This window comes from Microtus pennsylvanicus, chromosome 9, assembly GCF_037038515.1.
Source record: "Microtus pennsylvanicus isolate mMicPen1 chromosome 9, mMicPen1.hap1, whole genome shotgun sequence".
In the NCBI taxonomy this organism is placed as follows: Eukaryota; Metazoa; Chordata; class Mammalia; order Rodentia; family Cricetidae; genus Microtus; species Microtus pennsylvanicus.
The window spans coordinates 47,897,082-47,919,946 of NC_134587.1; the positions used below are offsets into that span (position 1 = coordinate 47,897,082).

General features: G+C 47.5%; 1 protein-coding gene across 15 annotated transcripts in view; it reads right to left on the minus strand.

The window, feature by feature from the left end:
* The window catches only part of Ralgps1 (Ral GEF with PH domain and SH3 binding motif 1), a 231,799-nt gene that overhangs the window by 193,081 nt on the left and 15,853 nt on the right, over nt 1-22,865 (minus strand). Inside the window, exon 1 of one of the 15 annotated variants that reach the window (XM_075985919.1) lies at nt 20,106-20,127. The exons of the other annotated variants lie outside the window; for them this stretch is intronic. The gene's annotated coding sequence lies outside the window, so the exon portion shown is untranslated. Of the gene's footprint in view, nt 1-20,105; nt 20,128-22,865 lie in introns of those variants that run through there. 15 annotated transcript variants of the gene reach the window in all.

The following is a 22,865-nucleotide window of genomic DNA, read 5'->3' on the forward strand; positions in this document are numbered from 1 at the left end:
ATGAAGGCTGATGAAGAAACTGGACACCATGCTGTGCCATCACAACTGATACCACAAAGTATTCACTAAGAGCCATGTGCTGGACTCCTCTACCTTATCGTCCCCTTCCACTATCCCACGAGAGGCCTTTAAGTCTTGCCCATTTTCTATGAAGGGAAACTGAGGCACATAGAGGTGAATTTGCTTACTTTATCCAGTAGCAGTGTCACCTAAGACATCCTTGAATGTCAGGTCTGGCTATTCTGCCTGGACTGCTCATGTGCACAGGCTCCAGAGAGCATCTGTCACCTCCTAGAACACCAAAAGCCACCAGCAGCTTCTCAGCAGAGAGTGGAGAAATGGAAGCTAACTGCAGTTGCCAGGGAATAGGGGGCTTTGAGCCGAGGTGGCAAAGGGGAGACAGGCAGAGAGACAGCAACAACAGAACCCATAGAAACTCCTGCGTGGCCAGTGAGAGCAGCCAGACTAGACCAAGCTGTTTATAGCAAGGCACTGAAAGATGGCGCAGCTGTCATCAGGGAAGAGACAGAGAGGTGGAAGAGGTCTGGGGGGACTTGACTCAGGACATGGTGATTCTGTGGCAGATGAGAAAAAGCCATCCTGAAGGGCTGGAAAGATGCTCGGAGGTTCAGAGCTCTGTCAGAGGGACTAGCACCCATCAGGTGGTTCACAACTGCTGTAATTCTAGTTCCAAGGATCCGATATCATGGGCCTCTGTGGGTGCACGCACACACGCGCGCGCGCGCACACACACACACACACACACACTCACGCACTACAGCTAATAAGGGGAAGGCCCCTAGGGAAACACAAACCAGATCCAATACCATGGGCCTCCATGAGTACATACACACGTATACACACACACACACACACACACAGACACATACACAGAGTTAATAAGAGTAAAGCCCCTAGGGTAACACAAACCAGAACCACAAAGACACTATTTCATACCCAATAAGATAGCCAGAATCAGAAAACAACAACAACAACAACAACAACAAAAACAGTCTATATCAAGTGACTGGGAGCTGGGGTGAAGCCTTCGTGCATTGTTGGTGATACAACTGCCTCAGAACATAACTTGGCAGCTCTTGACTAGTTAGGACAACCCAGTGATCTGATCCCAGCATCTGCTGCAAAGGATGAGCACATCCCACAGACACACAGAGGATGCCTGTCACAGTACCACTCCTATCGGCAAGAGCTGGAGCCAGGTCAGAGTCCATCATCCAGTGAACATCAAGGCAGTGTAACCTAGCCACACAGCATGCTACTACTCAGCTAAGAAAAGAAACGAGATGCTAGCACAAGCACAGCATGATCAAACCTCAAAATGTCATGCCAGTGGAAGAAGTCAGATGCAGAAGAATGTACAGTGTGATTCCATTTTAGGAAATTCCCAGAAATGGCAAATTTATAGGAATAAAGCGCCCATGGCAGGAGAAGCCTGCACACAGATACAGAGTACTTTTGAGGAGAAGAGAGTGTTCTAAATCTGGGCGATGACAAGTATAGTCTAGAAATGAGGGACCTGGGGCTGTAAAGCTGCCACACAATACATGAGAGGAAGTGCCCTCAGCTTCGCAACAGGACCTCACCTGGCCTGCCTGCCATTCCCTTTGCAGTAATGGAGCAAACAGCATGATAAGCTGAGAAAGGAAATGTAGATGGGACCCAGAACCAAGGAAAACCCTCCATCAGAACCCCTGTGAAGGGCACAGGAGCTCCAGAAGAGGGTCCTAAAAGAGATGAAAGAAAGATAAACCCAGCTCAAGAGCTCGGCCATAGTAATTTGGGGTCAGGCCTCTTAGACTGCCCCAAATCAGCCCAGCCAGACCACTCCAAGTTCAAGACTGAGGCAGGCTTTGCTCCTATCTGTATGTACCTGGTACTCTGTGGGTCTTCCCAGAGGAGCCAGGCCTGGACACCAATTTTCTGAGTACAGCCCAAACCAGAGGCTCTCTAAAGTTGTTCTGGTGACTCCCTACTTCTTCCAAAGGATGCTGCCATGGCCGGGGAGATGGCTCAGTGGGTAAAGGCATGTGCTAACACTGGGACCCACATTGTAAAAGGAATAAAGTGATTCCCTTCAAGTTGTCCTCTGACCGCCACATGCATGACATATAAATGTTAGAGGGACATGCTGCCAGCCCCACCCTCTTCTCCAGCCCCATTTGGCAGGACACATCAGTGGGGCAGCATCCAACCTGGGGAGGCACTGGTTAAACATTACATGTTTCGCTCATGCCCTTACCACAAGAGCCCCAGGAGATACAGACCACTTACATTGGAAGGTAGGAACTACTCAGGATCCTAGGAAACTGAGGCCCTATGAATTCAAATCCTGAACAGGCCTGGACATATACATCCCTGATACTGCCTCCCACAAGAGCATAAGAAAATCATGCAAGGCCAGGTGGTAGTGGTGCACACCTTTAATCCCAGCACTTGGGAGGCAGAGACAGACAGATCTCTATGAGTTTGAGGTCAGCCTGGTCTACAAGAGTTAGTTCCAGTTGAGCTAGGACTGTTACACAGAGAAGACCTGTCTGGAAAAACCAAAAAAAAAAGAAGAAGAAAAAGAGGAGGAGGAGGAGGAGAAGGAGGAGGAGGAGGAGGAGGAGGAGGAGGAGGAGGAGGAGGAGGAGGAGGAGGAGGAGGGGAGGAGGAGGAAGAGGAGAAAGAAAGAGAGAGAGAGAGAGAGGAAGGAAGGAAGGAAGGAAGGAAGGAAGGAAGGAAGGAAGGAAGGAAGGAAGGAAGAAAGATAGATAGAAAGAACGTAAGTCAGTCATGCAAAACTTGTGCTGGCCAGGTCAGCTCATGGTCAGTGCTATTACTGTAGCATTAACTTTACCCCTTCTATGAGTTTCTATTTGCAGGTCCCTATTCCCTTTTCCTAAGCAAGCAAACAATTACCTTTAAACATTCATTAAAAAATGGCTAGGTGACCTGTGAGACCACAGGCTTCCACTACTGGGAAGGAGGTTGCCGGGAGTGGGCTCCAGGAAAACAAGCTTAGTGGTCAAATTGCAGAGCTATCCCATCTAGTAGGCTGGACCTATCCTTCCCTTTGACTGACCTCAGTCTACCTGATGAGGACATCCTGCCACTTGCTATGTAGCCCATCGTGTTTTCCGTGGAAGGTAGAGCTGGAAAGAAAGCCCAAGCACTTATTTCTAATCTGCCTCCTGTATGTCTCCATGACAGAGACAGCCTCGCTGATGGACAAGAGGTGTGCCTATGTGAAAATGGCAGGACCAAATGGGACGAAGTATCCCATCAGGCTATGAGCAAGCCCCGCTCATTCAGGGTGGGTCCTGAGGCTGCTGAGTACAGCACCTGTATCAAAAGAAAACAGTGGACAGATGGGCTAGGGTACAACAGTAGGTTATTGTAGGCTACAGGGAGGAGTGCAGGAAGCAGTACATGTGTATGTGTGCATATACAGGTTTCCCTGAAGACACTGAGAATCCTTGTAATTCAAGGATTTTGGACACATCATGTAATTCAAAGATTTCAGTAGCACATTCCATTTCTATTTCATTTCTATTTAGTGTGTGTGTGTGTGCATGTGTGCATGTGCATGTTTGTGTGTGTGCGTGCCCTGTGTTGTGTATACTCCCTCAGAGCTCTGAATGCCCTAATGCTAGAGTTACTGGCCGCCTTAAGCCAACAAAGATGGCGGCTGGGAGCTGAACTCAGGTCCTCCTGAAGAGCAGCAACCCCGGCACGTACAGACTCTGAAGGAACAGGGCAGGGCTCACTTTCCTACAGCATGAAGAATGGTGTAAGGAGTGCACCAACAGGGTCAACAAGAGCCACGGTGCTGATATGAAGTCAGCACATGAGAGCACAACAGGAAACATGGGGTGCCAGGTGTCTGCAGCACAGCTACAGAGAGCCCTTCTCACTTCCTCAGATCTGTGTCCTTTGATTCTCACAGGTACTGGGGAAACCCAGAGAGGAAGACAGGAAGGAGCCTGTGTGGCAACGGCAGGAGTGTCTGCCTCTGATTTTCCCTCATCTGGTCAGAGGTGAAGTGTTCACCAAACTTTGTTCTGTGCAGAGGATTCCAGGCAGCCCTAGACTACAAGGAGCTCAGTTACAGCCTGGCCCTCAGAGCCTCACACAATCAGTTAACACAGGCTTTGTCCCTGACTCTGCAGACAGGATTCAAGTGCATTCTGTAAAATCCATTAGTAGTGATTTGAATGAAAATGGTTCCCACAGGTTCCTAGGGAGTGACACTATTAGGAGGTGTGGTTTTGTTGGAGTAGGTGTGGCCTTGTTGGAAAACTGTGACACCAGGGGTGGACTTTGAGGTTTCAGATGCTCAAGACAGGCCCAGTGCCACTCTCTGTTCCTGCTGCCTTCAGATCTAGATGTTGAGGTCTCAGCTACATCTCCAGCACCATGTCTGCCTCTGTGCCACCACTCTTCCTGCCATGGTGACAATGGACTAAGCCTCTGAACTGTAAGCCAGCCCCAATTAAATGTTTTCCTTTATAAGAGTTGCTGTGGTCATGGTGTCTCTTCACAGCAATAGAATCACCAAGACACCATTTTACAGATATGAAAACAGTGATTCAGGGAGATGGATTAAACTATTCCATGTAGATACGTCTTTTCATGGCTGCACTCTCTATCCCACTGGGAAGGTAGCACCAGCTTTTTAGCCTTACATAAATCTCATTCTTCTGACCCTCCCTCCTCCTCTCAACTCTCCCCCACCCCTCTCTCCTAGTGCACACATAAACATGCTCTTGCTGCTAACCCTCCCTGGAAACCAAAAGAGTGTAAGAGCAAAAGCAGTTCTCATGATGTAATTCCTTAAGAGCGCACGGCAGCTGTTATCAGAACCACAGAACAGCCCCATGTCTTTCTCCGCTCATGACAAGAGTCTGGCCTTGTGTGTGTGGGATCCTGGAGAGGGAAAGGAAAAGCCCAGATGTAGCCTGGGCTCCTTCCAGGCATTCAGAACGCTCCTCAACATTTGAGACTCAGGAAACCACAGGATGGCCTGAGATGAACAGGAGACACCAGACACCATGGAGAAGGCAGAATAATCAGTTTTTCCTAAGCCAGTGGAGGATGTTTCAAAGAAAACGCACACACCCAGGCATGCCCAACTACAAGAGTGTGATTTCTTCCAAATGTTGCAAGTAAGTACAAAAATGGATCCCAAAGAGGGTGGAAGAGCCACATGCAGGGGTGAACTGGGATGTGCTGTCTCAGTCACTGAACTGCAAACAGGCTCTGTGCTGGCTTAGGCACAAAGCTGTGTGGAAGACCAAGGGGAGGGGCCTGAGGCTGCTCTACTTATACTCCTCCACCTGGAGCACTCAGGAGACAGAGGCAGGCAGACCTCTGAGTTCAAGGCTAGCCTAGATCTCTGAGTTCAAAGCCAGGTCTAAGAGTAAGTTCCAGGACAGCCAGGGATACACAGAGAAATCCTGTCTCAGAGAGAGAGAGAGAGAGAGAGAGAGAGAGAGAGAGAGAGAGAGAGAGAGAGAATGGGAGAGAGAGAGAGAGAGAGAGAGAGAGAGAGAGAGAGAGAGAGAGAGGAGAGAGAGGGAGAGAGAGGGGGGGGTCACAAGCATGGGCTCTCTTGAACCAAGGCCACCATGAGTCAGACCTGCTATGGCCAAGAGGCAGGGGAGGCCTCAGGATGCTCGGAGGCATTAAGAGAGCTTTAGGAACAGGAGCGAGAGTGAGATGAGTGAAGTCAGGCCGAAATACCCCAGACACCCATAAGCCCTGGGAAGCCCATGAAGAAGGCTCCCTTCTGCATTGAGGACATGGTGCCTAGAATCCAACGTTCTGGTCCTTCTCCAACTCTATAAGGCTCTCACTCAATCCTGTGCTTGATCTTAGTAATTCAAAGAACATCTGCCTTGGGACTAGGCCAATGATGTCACCTGAAGGAGAAGGACCACAGTCTCTGCCCATCAAGTACAGAGATGCCTCTATGCATCTCTCTACCTAGGTATCTATGTAGCCAAGTCTCCTCCTGATACCCAAGCCACCCAAATGCCCCCAAGCAGTCGCCGCCCATGGCATCCCTGCCTCCATACAAGTAACCCATGACAAGGAACCCCTTGTCAGTGCAGATCCTGAACCTACAAGGCATACAGTAAAGGGGTGCATTTTCCTACATACAAAGCCTAGGTAGGAGCCTCTTTAATCAGAGAGCCCTGAACTGGGGTACCTGGTGCTAGACTGGCTCACAATGAGGCTTGTGTTCTCATCAGCCACTCCTCCTTCTGTAACCAAGTTCCTCTTCTAGAAACCACAAGGCTAGGGGTAGGATGGCGAATCTGGACACCCAGATTCTAAGGTCTCCTTGACAAACATCATGAGCACTGTCCTAGGGCCTCACAACGAGGACCTGGAGGAGGGGAAACTATCCACAGAGGACACGGTAGGCAGACCAGCTCAGGCAGCAGAAAACTACCTGAGCAGAGGACCACAGGGTGTCTGTCACCTCTAACAGAGGCCGGGGCAGGAGGCAACCCAACCTACACTCGACAGGGCATCGCAGGGGTGAGAGGTGTATGAAGGTCCACACGTGTTTGAGGACAGGTAACATTTTCATAACACATGCCATAAATTGATTTTGCTTTCCAATGCATGAAACACACCCCTGCATCTGCTTTCTCCTTTCCAAGCCTTGTTGAAAGAAACAGAGACTTAAAATATGAATAAAAACCAGTTTCAGCTCCAAAATACAGGGAAGGAAGACATGAATGGACCAGGATCTCTTATGAAGCAAACAGGACTCCATCGAGGGGACTGAGTGCTGGGCCTCTGGTCTCAAGGTCATTTCCTTTCCACCACCAACAGTCAGCTTAGAAACACAACAGCACAAAACAAAAGTCCAGGACAGGACTGTTAAAGGTATGTACAGAAATCATCTGAAGAAAATTATAAACTCTTAGTAAAAGGCTTTTTAAGGGCCTAAGATGTCTCAGGGGCAAAGCACCACCAAACCTGACAACCTGAGTTTGTTCTCTGAGACACACAGTATAAGGAGACCTCTGTAAACTGTCCTTTGATCTTCACACACATACACACACTCATACACACTCATATACACACTCACATACACACTCATATAGTACATATACACATATGTATACACACATATATACATACATACACACACTCATACACACATACATATACATATACACACACTCATACAATATGATAAATATAGTTTTTAAAAAAGAGTTCTAGGGGCTGGAATGGCTCAGTGACACTCGCTGCTCTTGCAGAAGACACAGGTTCCACTCTCAGCATCCACATGGTGGCTGACAACTATCTGTAACTCAGTTCCAAAGGATCTAATGCCCTCTTCTGGCCTCTGTGAGCAGTGCATGCACACGGTACACATACACACATTCATGCAGGCAAAACACTCATATGCATAAAATAAACCTTTTTTAAAAAAAAAACTTAAAGACTTTTCACTCTCCTGAAGACAATACCAAAAAGCCAACAATTCTTCCCAATTAATCTACAAATAAGACAAATGCAACTTCACTCTAAATCCAAAGAGGATTCCTTTTAGAACTAAACAACTGATCCAAAAATTTTATCTGGAATAATAATTAAAAGTAGCTTGGAAGTTCTCAGGGAGAAAGGTGTGATAAGAGCGCTGGCCTGTCAGGAAGCCACAGCTGAGAAGAGGCCGCGAACAGACGAGCAGCAGGAAGAGGCTGTGAACCAGCTGTCTATTTTTAAATAGGTACAGAAAACACTGGAGCAACACAACACCTAGCGGAGAGAAGTAGTTGCACACCTGAAGGGTGGCTCACAGGATTTATTTTTTATATTTATTTATTTATTTATTTATTAAGATTTCTGCCTCCTCCCCGCCACCACCTCCCATTTCCCTCCCCCTCCCCTGATCAAGTCCCCCTCCCTCATCAGCTCGAAGAGCAATCAGGGTTCCCTGACCTGTGGGAAGTCCAAGGAGACCACCCACCTCCATCCAGGTCTAGTAAGGTGAGCATCAAACTGCCTAGGCTCCTCCAAAGCCAGTACGTGCAGTAGGATCAAAAACCCATTGCCATTGTTCTTGAGTTCTCAGTAGTCCTCATTGTCTGCTATGTTCAGCAAGTCCGGTTTTATCCGATGCTTTTTCAGACCCAGGCCAGCTGGCCTTAGTGGGTTCCCGATAGAACATCCCCATTGTCTCAGTGTGTGGGTGCACCCCTCGCGATCCTGAGTTCCTTGCTCGTGCTCTCTCTCCTTCTGCTCCTGATTTGGACCTTGAGATTTCTGTCCGGTGCTCCAATGTGGGTCTCTGTCTCCTTTCATCGCCTGATGAAGGTTAATATTCAGGAGGATGCCTATATGTTTGTCTTTGGATTCACCTTCTTATTTAGCTTCTCTAGGATCGCGAATTATAATCTCAATGTCCTTTATTTATGGCTAGAAACTTGTGCAACCACTCTGGAAAGCAGTGTGGCGGTTTCTCAGGAAATTCGGGATCAACCTACCCCTGGACCCAGCAATACCACTCTTGGGAATATACCCAAAAGAGGCCCTATCATACAACAAAAGTATATGCTCAACTACGTTCATAGCAGCATTGTTTGCAATAGCCAGGACCTGGAAACAACCTAGATGCCCTTCAATGGAAGAATGGATGAAGAAAGTATGGAATATATACATATTAGAGTATTACTCAGCAGTAAAAAACAAGGACTTCTTGAATTTTGCATACAAATGGATGGAAATAGAAAACACTATCCTGAGTGAGGTAAGCCAGACCCAAAAAGAGGAACATGGGATGTACTCACTCATATTTGGTTTCTGGCTCATAGGATTAAAGAGACGCCAGGAAAGAAGACTGGGGCTCTGTGTGACAATTTGGCGCCACCTGGTGGCCAGTTGATTAAATGAACAGTGATATCCCAACAGTGTCAAGGAGGTCAGATTCACCAAGGTGCACAATTGTATGAAACCATGTCTGCCTCTAGGCGGCAACAGCAAGGGACTAGGGTGTCAGAGTCAGGGTAGAATTTATTTAGCTGGCTTGAATTTTAAATAATAGGTGTATAATGATTTCTTATTACAAATTAATTCATTGCAACTGACAATATTTGGTTGTTATCACAGGACAGAAGTGGAGGAACAAGAGGGCTGGGCAGCACAGATCCAGAACTTAGGCCATTAGCAGTAAGTATGGTGGACCCCTGAAGGAGTGCCAGGCCTCAGGACACAGAATGTGGGGCTGGGTCAGTAGGACTACCTGGAGTAAGACCCAAGAACTTGGCTGCACACCGTTGTCCCCATCCTCAGTGGCTCATGAGCTTCAAACTTTACTGATTGAAATGGTGCCACAGTGCCTTCTGAATAGCCCCACAGTGACTGAGACACATCCTGGGGAAGAGAAATAGACTGGTCACACTGAATAGCTATCCCCTCTGTGTGTGCCTCTGTTGAGAGCTGCCCCTCCCTTCTGAGTCAGCCAAAAGCTATCCTATCTCCATACCATTAGGTGACAAGGCTCAAGAACCCAGCAATCCTACGTTTGACTTCTGGGTCTGTTGCTACGAATTCTGCTACCTCTGGACTCCAATTTTCCCTCTTTAAGGTGGGCTCAGATTGCATTTTCATGCAGCCATGGTGAGAATCAAACAATAGTGATGATTGGCCACCAAGAGGGCAGGTGGCAGGCCCTTCTGTGTAGCAAGTTCCTTCACCAAAATCACCTTTGTGGAAAGTACAGGTGGTGGCCTGACCAGGATGGTCCCAGCCTTCGCCCCAGCCCAGGTGCTGTGTGCCCTGGACAGTGAATCAACAGACAGAAGGGGCACTGTCAGTGCAAAACTAAAGCTAAACCCCCACCATACCCCAGACCTTGGTTCTCCAGCTATAAGGTGGAGAATACCAAAACTCTGGGAAAAGCCAGTGCTCATAAAGTCACCAGTGCCCAGCTCAGCTTGGAGGTGATACCTGGGATCAGGAAAGAATGACAGCTCACAGTGAGCTCAGTGAAGCCAGATGGATGCTGGAGGAGGAACCTGGGCTCGCTAGCCAGTACACCCTTCCCCACAGGCTTCCAGCAGACAAACGTACCCAGCCAGGGAATTCTGGCAGCTGTTCCGCAGCAATAGTCCAGCTGAAGATTGTGCCATCCTTGCATCCTGCCCACTAGCAAGAGCTAGCACAACGTGTTCCCAGGGAAGGATCCTCCCGGGGAGCTTCAACGGCTATGGCCACTGAAGACCATGGGGTCCAAGGGAAGGGAGCAGACTGAGGTACCAAACCACTGAGAATCACAGACCCTGCAGGACATGTCCTGTGCTAGAATTGCCTCCTCAACCAACTCTCCCCGCCCTAACCCTTGGCAATGGCTCCACCGTTCATGCAGACTTCCAAAATGTGCACAGACTGTGGGAGCCACCAGGCTACTCAAGATGCTTCCTAAGAAAGCCTCCCTTGGAGCAGTGACTTGCTTGCAGAATAAATGGACAGAACACACAGAAACTTTATAGAAGATGCTAAAAGCTGTCTGCAGCTGAACAGTGCAGCTTTAGGGGTTAAAATATTAAGTCAGTGAAAGAACTGAAAATAATGGAAAATCTGAGGAAGAAATACCTCAACATCCAAGGCTGTAATGGAAAGAGATGGAAATGGTGAATTATTGTGTGAGCTGCCTGGGTGCCTCGAACAGGAGTGGCACAACAGAAGATCAATAGGAGAAAATTTGACCACACTACACAACAGCACAGCTTGGTTCTTCAGAGTAGTGGAGTGACTGTGCACACACTAAGGCCAGTGCTTAGATCCCTAAATCCCAAGAAGAGGAGAGTTTCTTCTTGGTGGGAAAAAAAGAAGAGGGTTTTGCTTTCCTGGGTGCTGTAACTGCAGAGTGCAAGGAAGAGGCCATACCTGTCACACACAGCCAACATTTGCCCAGCTGTCCTTCTGGAAGAAAGCCACTTTATCAAGGGAGAGGGACACCAGGACTTTTGGTACCTGAAACCAACGGTGGGGCAGAATGTGCCTGAGAAAGGGAAGAGTGCCTGTAGCTCAGTCTGCAGCACTGCCAAGTGTAGCTCTGAGCTGGAAATTGTTAAATTGTTACAAGTTTCTTAAAGCACCAGAGACCTACTATACAGGAGATAATAACAGGCTCAAGGGAAAGCTTGTAGCACACTCTGCAAAACTTAAGGATTTGAAATGAGGGATGAGGGAGTGGGGAAAAGGATGTTTCATCTCTAGCACCCTCACCACAGGCAAGGGAAACATGGAGCAAAGTCTTTTCTGTTACAGAAAGAGGGCTAAAGGCTCAGCTGTGTTTGCTGGGGATGAAAGCTGTATTGTATATAATTATTCAGGCCTGGGCTTGGCACATGGGCTAGGTTTCCCCTATGTGGCAGTGGCTGAAACTCTGAGTTAATGCTATCACATAGAGAAGTAGAGAGCCGGGGTTGGCCGTGGCAGAAAGGGAATGTGATTAGCCTGTTTCATACCCTTGCAGCCATGGTCTTTGTTTATCTGGTTTACTGGGTTTGACTGTTTGCTCTTTTTTCAGTTAAAACGGGAAGCCCATTTTTATTAAGAAAATTTAGAATCAAGGAGCACTCTCGGTAGGTAATACGCCATTTCTGTCATTTACTGCTTCTCTTGAGATTGTATTGATAAACATGTTTAAATGGAGGACTGAGATAAAGGATGGAGCACACTGCCCCCATATGGCCCCTCCTGTCTCTAGACATCCCATTGCTCCTGCATCTGAGCCAAGCTCCACTCTGCTGCCCGATGGGCCTCAGTCAATGTGGGGACATTGAGTTTTCTCAGAACAGAGTTGTGGATAACTAAAGCTGTTAGGATAAGGCTTTGGGTGGTGCCTGAGTGACCCTCTTCTGGATATCCTAGAGGGGTGGGCCAAGGATGTGGTCTGGCTGTGACCCAATACAGTGAGGAAGAAGACACACAGTTCATGACATATTTGATGAATGCTATAGAGAAATCTGGATGCAGTGTTAGCCTGGAAAAGGACACACAGTAGAGACAATGAAGGAGGGGTCCAAAAGGAAGACGTGACCTTTCAAGTAAGGCACCACAGCAGGAATAGATGAGGGTGGCATTGAGGGGAAAGAGCCAGGCCTCTCTGCCAAGGCCCCACAATATGCCAACTCCGCTCACAACTGGGTCAGAGTGTTTTCTCCTTGCTCACAATAGGATCCTTAGCACATGTTCAGGTGGGCCCACAAGGGTAAGTTGCCAGCCTGTGACCTTACTAGGGATGTACATGAGCCCAAATGTCCCAGGTTGGCAAGGCTGGACAGTCCCTTCCAGCATGTAGGCAAATGGGCAGCTACAGCACCTCCCAAAATGCTACTGAAACTCAGCAGCAAACAGCATGGAGGAACCATGTTCAGAGCCAGGCTGACCAGGGCTAAACACACTATGTCACTTGCTTGCTGTGTGGCTTCTAAGAAATCCTCAGCTGAAGTCTGCTTTCCTTCCTGCCCCTCACTGTAAACCAAGAGATCTTTCCAACAACCTCCTTGGCAAAGCAACTCCACACAGGCGGGTGCGTTTTAGGGAACCTGCTTAAGAGCTGCATCAATTCTCCACAGCACAGCTGGTCATATAGCTTTACCTCTGCTCCTCGGGAGCAAAACTGACAAGGGATGAAGCTGTTAGAAGAACCTGGAAAATGCTGTTCCAGCATGGCCTTTAACACTTTGGTGGCTGCTCCTAATCAAATAGAATCTCGACACTACTTCAGAAATTTACTCTACCTCTTGCCACACTCTTTCCTCCCTTCAAGGCCATGGCCACAAGGGGTAGAAGTTGGGAGCTCATGTTAGTGTCAGTACAATGACATTAAGGTGCTCCTGTGCGAGAGACTTTGAGCAAGACACAGGCCTGCCTTCAAGGAACTAGGGTCTAGGCAGAGTAGACTGAAAGATAAAAATACAAAGCAGGGCATAATGCAGAGTGTAGCCAGGGCCATGAGATGAGGTTCAACAAGCACCACGAATGGTTAAAGGAAAGAGTGTCCATGAACTGGGTGGACAGAATCTGGAGCATAAGTGTGACTGACTGTGAGTGGAGAGGGAATGACCAGCACACTACAGTCCCTAGAAGACAACAGTCACATCTACTCATCTTCAACTCCACCTAACCCATCACTCGAGAGCCACCTGTAACTCATACAGTGACCTCAGCGGCCCTCTCTAGCCGAGGGTCCATGGCAGAAACAATTTAAGGTGAAGAAAGGAGCTGACCTGGACAGCGAGGGCCATCTTTGGTGAGTCTACACCCCTGACTGGAGAGAAGAAGGGGCATCTGAGTAGACAGTAACAGGACAAAAGCATGACAGCCATCAGAGTGGTCACAAGTAATCACCATGAGGGAACAGAGGCAAAATGATAACACCCCCAACATGAGAACCAGAGGAAACTCCACAGCTTGATCTGGGAAGAAGGGAGCTTGTGCCAATCAACATTCTGTCATCATAAGACAAAAACCATGGTGACAGATTTACAAAGAGAAAATAATTGGCTCATAGTTCTGCATGTTTCATTCCAGATCAAGTGAGGGCAGAATGTCACTAAGGGACCATTAAATTAAGGCAAACTGCTCTCCTCATGAGCAAGGAAGCAGAGCCAAAGAGAAGGTAAAATGTAAAGTACCATAATCTTCATCTAGGGCAATCCCACACTGACCTAACCCTCCTGCTATGCCCTACCTCTAATGGTCCCACTACCACCTTCAAACAGGTCATCCTAGGGACCAAGCCTTTTAACAGTGACGTCTGTAGGGCCCTCATGGATAGCAAACCTCTAGCCCCACTGTGAACATGCTTACCAAGGATGCCTGATGTTCCCTCAGCCTACTAGGCCCACTAACTACAGCCCTGCTGGCTCACCTGTACCAGGGAACACCTGCTCAAGGAGAGGGGCTTTGTGACCCCTGAGTAGCAGGCCACACCACCCCATCCACTGCAGAGTGCTATTGTGGAAAGCTGATGTTCCATGGGGTTGTAAATTGCTTTTCCAAGCCCATCCAACTCAGAACAAATCAATGCTTTGAGGTCTGGCTTCAACCTGGTCTTTGAAATGTTATATGCACTACCTATGGATTGATATCTGATATTACCATTAGCATATCAGATAGCAATGCCCATCCTAAAATCATAGGCATTGATCCTCTATGGCCACAGCTCTCTTTTCCTACCTCACCTAGGATGCAGGATTGACATGGGGAATCGGCCTCAAAGAAAAACACTGGAAAATGCATCAGGTGGGTCAAAACCAGATCAGAGTCCAAAGGCTCTACCCAGCAAGGAAGGCGTTCCAGAGTCCAAGGGTAGAACAAAGCTTTAGCCTCAGAGTGTGAGGCTGTCTGCAGGGAGCAGGGGCAGGGCTTGGAGTGCAAGGTGACAAGGCAGCCCATGAGCCATCTCACTACAAACAGTGCCAGCAGGCATGGCTATTCTTGTTTATTTCTACCCTCCCCCAGGAATAGTTCAAAGTGCCCTCTCTCTGTTCTGCTCCCTACACCTCAGACCTCACTCCACCCCTGCTCACTCCAGGTGGGTAGCTCACTTGTCTCCCTCAGCTCTTTCAACCCAGTCCTCCTCTCCCAACTCAAGGAGGGCCCCTGTCTAAAGCCCAGGATCCACCCAGGGCCTAGGGTCCATTCTGAGCTCTCAGGCAACCGGCCCTGTGCACACTCTCCACTCTGCTCTTCTGGTGACACCTCTCTCTATCTTGTCTACAAGAGCAGAGCAGCACAATCCTTGGACACCAGGCTGCTTCTCTACCAGCTACCATGGCCCTCCTCATTCCCCTCTCCCAGCAACTCTCACCTAACCACTGAGGTAGCACTGGACCTCACAGCCTCAGCACCTCCTCATGACTAGGCTAGTGTCATAAAGCCCCTCTGCCTTATGTCAGCTCTGGAAGGCTCACAGCCCCAGGTCTAAGCACTTTCTCTAGCCTTGGCATTCCTCTTCTCTCCCAGTCCCTTGGCCTCTGTGGCCTCAGCTCACTGACTGCTCTGTGTAAACCAGAAGACCAGCTGCTAACCTCTCACCTGCTTCCTACCACCCTCTCTTATCCCATAATCATGCATGCTTGCATACTAAGGACACCCACCCCACCGGAACACCACAGAACCCTTCATACACCCACTTGCCTGGTGGCCCCTTCCCACAGCCAGGCGGCCATATAGGGTACCCCCTTCCGCTATGACTCTAGTCTCAACTCATCTAACTTTCTCAACATTCACTATGGCCAGTTTATATTTTTTTAAAGCACTTCTAACATATGTAAATATATTTGTAAATTAAACATTTACTCTGAGGTACATTTTAAAGCATCTACATATATTGTAAAATGAATACAAAGATTATAGAGATAAAGATATGAGTATGTTAAGACAATTGTACATTATTCACTTCTAACGTACTTAAATAATGTACTTAAATAATGTACGTTAGAAGTGAATAATGTACTCTTTTCTTCTTCCTTTTTTTTTTTTTGGTTTTAAAAGACAGGGTTTCTCTGTCTAACAGTCCTGGCTGTTCTAGAACTCACTCTGTAGACCAGACTGACCTTGAACTCACTGAGATCCACCTGCCTCTACCTCTCAAGTGCTTGGATTAAAGACATGTGCCACCACTGCCTGGTGAGAGCAATTTTCTTAATGTTTGCATAAACTTGTTCACAGAAGCACACAATACTAAGGGTAGACCTCAAGGAATTTTCACTTATAACAGCAGGTATGTGAAGATCATGACCCAGCTCTAAGGGGCACTCACTACTGTGGTTTCTGTTAGCATGGATTCACCTTGTGTACTCCTAATCCATCTAAGGGGCGCATGCAGTGTATGTACCAGTGTCTGTGTGGGAATGAATGTTGTAATTCACCCAGATTTTCCAGCTGAATTGGCGTTCACTGGCCCCTTGTGACTCTGGCGTTTCATCAAGGAACCACCATCCTACTAGGATCCTAATAGAATGTCTGTCCATGCTATTACTGACAAGCTCTGGCCTTGCTTCCCATTTGGGCAATTAGAGTCAGTGCTGCTGCCAACATTGTGGAGCAAGGCTTCTGGGACACACCTGCCTGTCATTCTCTGTGTCAGTCTCAAAGCTGGCTTGGTGGAGCCAAGCCTCAATTTGGGGGTGGAGGTTGTGTCTGGCTTTAGCGACAATGCTGGTTTTCAAGGTGGCTAAGCCAGCTTACACTCCCATTGGCATGGATAGAAATTTGCCTGCTCCATGGTCTTTTCTCCTTCCTACTAGCTATTCCGGTGAAGAGGTGTTCACAGTCACTTTAGAGAAGGGAACAGTGACAGGGCCTCTCAAACTTACAGACCTGAGGTGAGTACGAGCCAAGTGTGATATGGTTGCCTAGTTATTTCTTCATAAAATCCTGAGAAGAGGACACTAAAGCACTGCGGGAAAGGACACACAGGCCAATTCAAATGCAAGAGGGATCCACAGAAGAAAGTGTAGACAAATACAGCCCAAGAGCTGAGAGCAGGATGGTGATGATCCCATTGTTTTCTCACTTTTTCCACAACTAATATTTAATAAATAAAGATTTTAAAACAGAATTTATGGGACCCAAACTCACTCTTTAAAACTCTGGAGTTCAGTGGTTCTCACATAGTCCGTGAGGGCCTTGGCTTTTACAGAACTCTCGTCACCGTCCTCCAAAACCCTCTGCCCCTCACCAGCCCTCCAGTCACTGACCCACCTTCTGCGTCTACGGCTCTGCCTCTTCTGGACACATCACACAAATGGAATCATGCCCCCCTTTTACCGTGACTGTTTATCGTCCACCCACACTACAGCACCAAGCTGCACTAGTGTAACAATCTGCTGTGTGCAGCTCAAGGGGCCCACATCCTGGACATTCTCCCATCCATTCATCAGCTGACAGGTATTTGGGGTGTCTTGGTTCTATTACAATGCAGCTAAGAACACCTGTCTCTTGGGTATACACTTCAGAGTGGAATGGCTAGGTCATAGGGTAGCTCAAGATTCAACTGAATATCATTGTTGTGTATTCCAAAGACTATGCACTGGAACAAAGGTGCCCATGAAATTGCCCCACAAGACAGTACTCCCAAAGAACTGCCTTGAAAGCAGCTCAGGTAGGTGGCATACCTGTTCAGCATGACATGAAACAGAAAGCACATACCCAGACACACTAGATGGCTGGAAAGGGCTGCCAAACTTCAGCCCAGCTCTCTGAAGAGCATTCTCATGCAGGGGCTTTGCTTGGAGCTGAATTCCGCTCCTGCCTTAACTTTATCACTTTATGTTTCATCTTCTTTCAATAACTATTTCGTGTTTTATTTTATGATCACAGTCATAATTATTGAGAAGTGGCTGAGGCCTGGAATGGCTCCACTCTGCTGGTCTTTTCCCATTGTCACAGTGCATGTGATTTGGGGTCTGACTCACCTCTCAATTGCTGAGCATGCCTTCTATCAGATTTTCCCCCAGGAACAGTGTTAGTGTGGATGTAGCAAAAGCTACACATAAAAGGTGGGTGCTGGAATACCTGAAGGGTCCCTGTTACAATCAGATGTGAACTGAAACTCGGCTAGACAGCAAACACTCATCGGGCATTATTCCTTCCCCACAGCCGGATGGCACTGCTCCACTGGCCCTAGGCAGCTCCACCTCGCATCAACTCTGTTGACAGGGTATTTTTTCTCTGAAGGGTTCTTTGGCAAGGATGTAAATTGTGTCTGTCTTTGAAATTAAAATTTCACCTAGAAATCATGGGTTCATTTTTGCTTTTTATCTGGTTCACAGTCATCCCTTACAATCTGCAGACTTGGGTCTTTTTCTGGTTTTATAATTGAGGATTCTTTCTAATGCCCCATCCTGACCTCCAGCTTAGGCACTCTGGAGGACACACACTGACCCATCTCGTCCAAGCCTCCCCTCAGTTTTCTTCCTCCTGTCCCAGGATGCTCAGCAACTTCTGACGCTGACGTGTGATTTACTTTCTAGCATCCTTCAGTCAGTAAGTCCCTTCTCTTCTCAGCCTGTTGTCTTATCTCTCAGGGCATCTCTGACTTCCCCAAGAGAGCAACATAGATGATAGGATACCTGCTCCAGTTTCATAGGCAAACTTCCTTACGGGCTGATTCTTCTTGGTGCCTCTCTCTGGGGTTAGTTTTTCTGCCTTTTCTACCTGTCCATTCTTTGTTTTCTGGATTGCTTATTTTGAGATAGGGTCTCACACTGTAGCTCATGTTGGCCTCAAATGTCTAAGGTTGGAATGCAGATGGAAAGACTAGAGCTCCAGCAACCATCTTAGGCCATGAGATAGCCTCAGACTTAGAAAGTACTTAGGTCTATGACCCAGCATGCTCCTTACCTACTTTGAGCCAATAACTTCCTAACTTTTCACATATGAAGAAGAAAGTTGTATCTTATTATGTCTTTATTCTCTTGCATTTCTTTTGTTGTTGGTGGTGGTGGTTTTACTTTGTTTTTTTGAGACAGGGTCTCTCTTTATAGCCTTGGTTGTCCTGAAATTCACTCTGTAGACCAGGCTGGCCTCAAGTTAGAGATCCAAATGCCTCTGCCTCCTGAGTGCTGGGATTAAGGACGTGCACCACCACTGCCCAGCTTCTCTTGCATTTCTAACACTTGTGGCCCAACCCAAAGAATAACAGTTAAATGAGAAAGTGACTCACAATAGCTACAGCCATATGATGCTCAGCCTTCTAATTGACTGGATTTAGAATCCCACTCAGAAGTCTCTGAGGACATTTGCGGAGAGGTTTAAGTAACAAGGAAAGACTCTAAATGTGGGCAGCACTATCCCTGTCCTGCAGTCTGGGGCTAAATAGACGTGAACCAGAATTCACCTCTCTGCTTCTGGGTGGCAGACAAGGTCATGACTTCCTGCCACGGTGGACTATATCCCTTACACGGTGAGCCAGTTCAAACCTCTCCTTCCTTAGGTGCCCCCACTCAGGCATTTTGTTACAGCAATGAGAAAAGGTAACCAACTCAAGTGATCTCTAGTCTCCATCAACAAAGTCTCACACAATGTTTACATCTATCAGCCAAACACATTGAAAGAAACAAGAATCTGTACAAATGAAGATGATTTCACTGCTTTAAAAAATTAACATACTGGAGGTGGGAATTTCCGTCAGTGGTATGCTTGCCTAGCAAAGCACAAGGTTCTGGATTAGGTACCCAGTACCAAAGGAAGAAATTCACATTTTAACCAACTCATTTTCCCAAATGAACAGCACCATTTTATCATGTTTTATAAAATATCCTATAATCACGCTACATCTTTTTTTTTTTTTTTTTTGGTTTTTCGAGACAGGGTTTCTCTGTGGTTTTGGAGCTTGTCCTGGAACTAGCTCTTGTAGACCAGGCTGGTCTTGAACTCACAGAGATCCGCCTACCTCTGCCTCCTGAGTGCTGGGATTAAAGGCGTGCGCCACCACCGCCCGGCATCATGCTACATCTTTACCAACATTTAAAATATATCTTGTCATTGCTATTTAAACGCTCTGGGAAGAGCCAGAAACTGATTGACTTTAATTTATTTAGTCTATTCATTCACTACCCATTGGCAAAGGTTACTCTGTAACAAGCACAGTTATAAAAATGAAGTTTTGGGGTAAAGATAGGGAGCAATCCTAATCCCACCTACCATGTATGCCAGCTCAGACACAGGGAGGGGGTGAGGAGTCATGAAAACATTTTGTCCTCTTTACCCAGGCAGGGATGGGAATGTCTTTCCCTCTCCTTCACAGCCATCTTAGACCCGCCACCAAGGTTTGGGGGTCTTGTGCATCATTTCCCATCACACATGTTTTCTGTGACTTCCTACATTAGTTAATATGAACCACCATGCTCCCCTACTACACTCAACACTGTCTGTGCCTGTGAATCTGGTTTTCCTTCTCTTGTGCACATGTTCACACAGCTGAACTTGATGACACTGATTTCACACCTGTGTCTGACTGGTTTGACTCAGTGGAACTGTCTGAAAAGGTGTTCAGGTGATGGGAACGCCATCACCATCATCTACACATCACTAGGCATCTTGTCCATATAACATACCATGAATCCTTACAATGACTGTCTAAGGTGGGTACTGCTATCGCAGACACTGAAGATGAACAAACAGCTGGTAGCCAGTTTATACAAGCACCTGAGCTGCAGGAACAGAACGATCAATCACAAATTTATGGTCAAGTTGGGGTACACATTAAGACCACTGATAAATATGAAATAAGAATTGGTGTGACTGTTAGGCAGGTAAAAGTGCGTACTTGCTACATAACTCTGAGCTTGATCCCCAGATTCCACATGGAAGAAGAAAACAAGACTAAGCTGTCCTCCTCCACCTGTGTACCATGTATGCGTGCGCGCGCGCGCGCGCGCACACACACACACACACCATAGAAAACTGACTCCCAGAGTTGTACTGGTACACCATGTATACACACACACACACACACACACACCATATACTTGCACACACAATAATAATAAAATAAAATAAATGTTAATTAAAAAATTAAAATCGCTAGGCAGTGGTGGCACACGCCTTTAATCCCAGCAATTGGGAGGCAGAGGCAGGAGGATCTCTGAGTTCGAGGCTAGCCTGATCTACAAGAGCTAGTTCCAGGACAGGTTCCAAAACCACAGAGAAACCCTGTCTCAAAAAACCAAAAAAGGCACAGAGGCGGAGCGGCGGCGGCGCCCAGACGCGGCGGAGCGGCGGCGCCCAGACGCGGCGGAGCGGCGGCGCCCAGACGCGGCGGAGCGGCGGCGCCCAGACGCGGCGGAGCGGCGGCGCCCAGACGCGGCGGAGCGGCGGCGCCCAGACGCGGCGGAGCGGCGGCGCCCAGACGCGGCGGAGCGGCGGCGCCCAGACGCGGCGGAGCGGCGGCGCCCAGACGCGGCGGAGCGGCGGCGCCCAGACGCGGCGGAGCGGCGGCGCCCAGACGCGGCGGAGCGGCGGCGCCCAGACGCGGCGGAGCGGCGGCGCCCAGACGCGGCGGAGCGGCGGCGCCCAGACGCGGCGGAGCGGCGGCGCCCAGACGCGGCGGAGCCGCGGCGCCCAGACGCGGCAGAGACGCGGCGGAGCTACACCGCATTCAGGAAGAGGCTTTGGGAGACCAGCGCGGCAGCAGACGCAAGCGGCAGGGTCAGGCGGGCAATAAGGAGAGCAGATCGCCCTACTACAATCAAATCAAAGAGGTAGGCCTTTGTTTGGCCAGGTCACTGGCAAACGGGGAGCCTGGTCCTGTCCGGAAGACCCTTCGGAGGGGTGAGAGGGTTCTTGGCCTGTGGCAGGAACCAGGAAACAGAGCGAGGGCATTTTGTAAGCGGAGCCCTGGGCCAGCAGGGAAACCTGATCCGGTTTTTAAAAGACCCATTAGATAGGATTAATAGGAGGAGATGGGCAGACGCCAAGGCAAGAACTCACCCAATAATCTGAAAAACAACATGAAAACACCAGAACCCAAGGATCTTACAACAGAAGTATTTGAACAATCTAACACAGAAGAAGTGGAAAAAATTGACTTTATGAACGCAATAGAGTCCCTTAAACAACATGTAAAAAATGCCCTTATAGAAATGGATGAGAAGTATAACAAAAAGTTTGAAGAAATGAGTAAATATGTACATGATACCCTGGGAAACCAAGATAAAACGATCAAACAGGTAATGGAAACAGTTCAAGAATTGAAAACTGAAATGAAGGCAAGGAAGAAAATACAAACTGAGGACCAGCCGGATATGGAAAATCTAGGTCAACGAGCAGAGTCTACAGAAACAAGCATAATCAATAGAATACAAGAGATAGAAGAAAGAATCTCAGATGCTGAGGACACCATAGAGAAAATAAACGAACAGATCAAAGAAAACAGCAAAACCAACAAATTCTCAACACAAAACATTCAGGAAATATGGGACACAATAAAAAAACCAAACTTAAGAATAATAGGTATTGATGAAGGAGAAGAGACACAGCTCAAAGGCCCAGAAAATATATTCAACAAAATTATGGAAGAAAACTTTCCCAGCTTAAAGAAAGATATTCATTTAAATATTCAAGAAGCATACAGAACACCAAACAGACTGGATCAAAGAAAAACATCTCCTCGCCATATAATAATCAAAACACAAAATATACAGGTTAAAGAAAGAATATTAAGAGCTGCAAAGGAAAAAGGGCAAGTAACTTATAAAGGTAAACCGATCAGACTTACACCTGACTTCTCTATGGAAACTATGAAAGCCAGAAGGTCCTGGATAGATGTTCTGCAGAAGCTAAGAGACCATGGATGCAAGCCCAGACTACTATACCCAGCCAAGCTTTCGTTCACTATAAATGAAGAAATCAAGACATTCCAGGATAAGAATAAATTTAAACAATACGTAGCCACAAATCCAGCCCTACAGAAAGTAATAGAAGGAAAATCACAACCCAAGGAATTCAACACTGCCAACACTGCCTACAATAACCCAGGCATCTAGTGACCCTTCACCAGCACATCTCAAAGAAGGGAGACACACAATCTCTACGACCAAAAGCAATAAGAATAACCGGAGTAAACAACCACTGGTCATTAATATCACTTAATATTAATGGGCTCAATTCACCTATAAAAAGGCACAGGCTAAAAGATTGGATACGAAAACAGGATCCAACATTCTGCTGTTTGCAAGAAACACATCTCAACCACAAAGACAGGCACCTACTCAGAGTAAAGGGTTGGGAAAAGGTGTTTCAAGCAAATGGTCCTAAGAAAAAAGCAGGTGTGGCCATATTAATTTCTAACAAAACTGACTTCAAACTAAAATCAA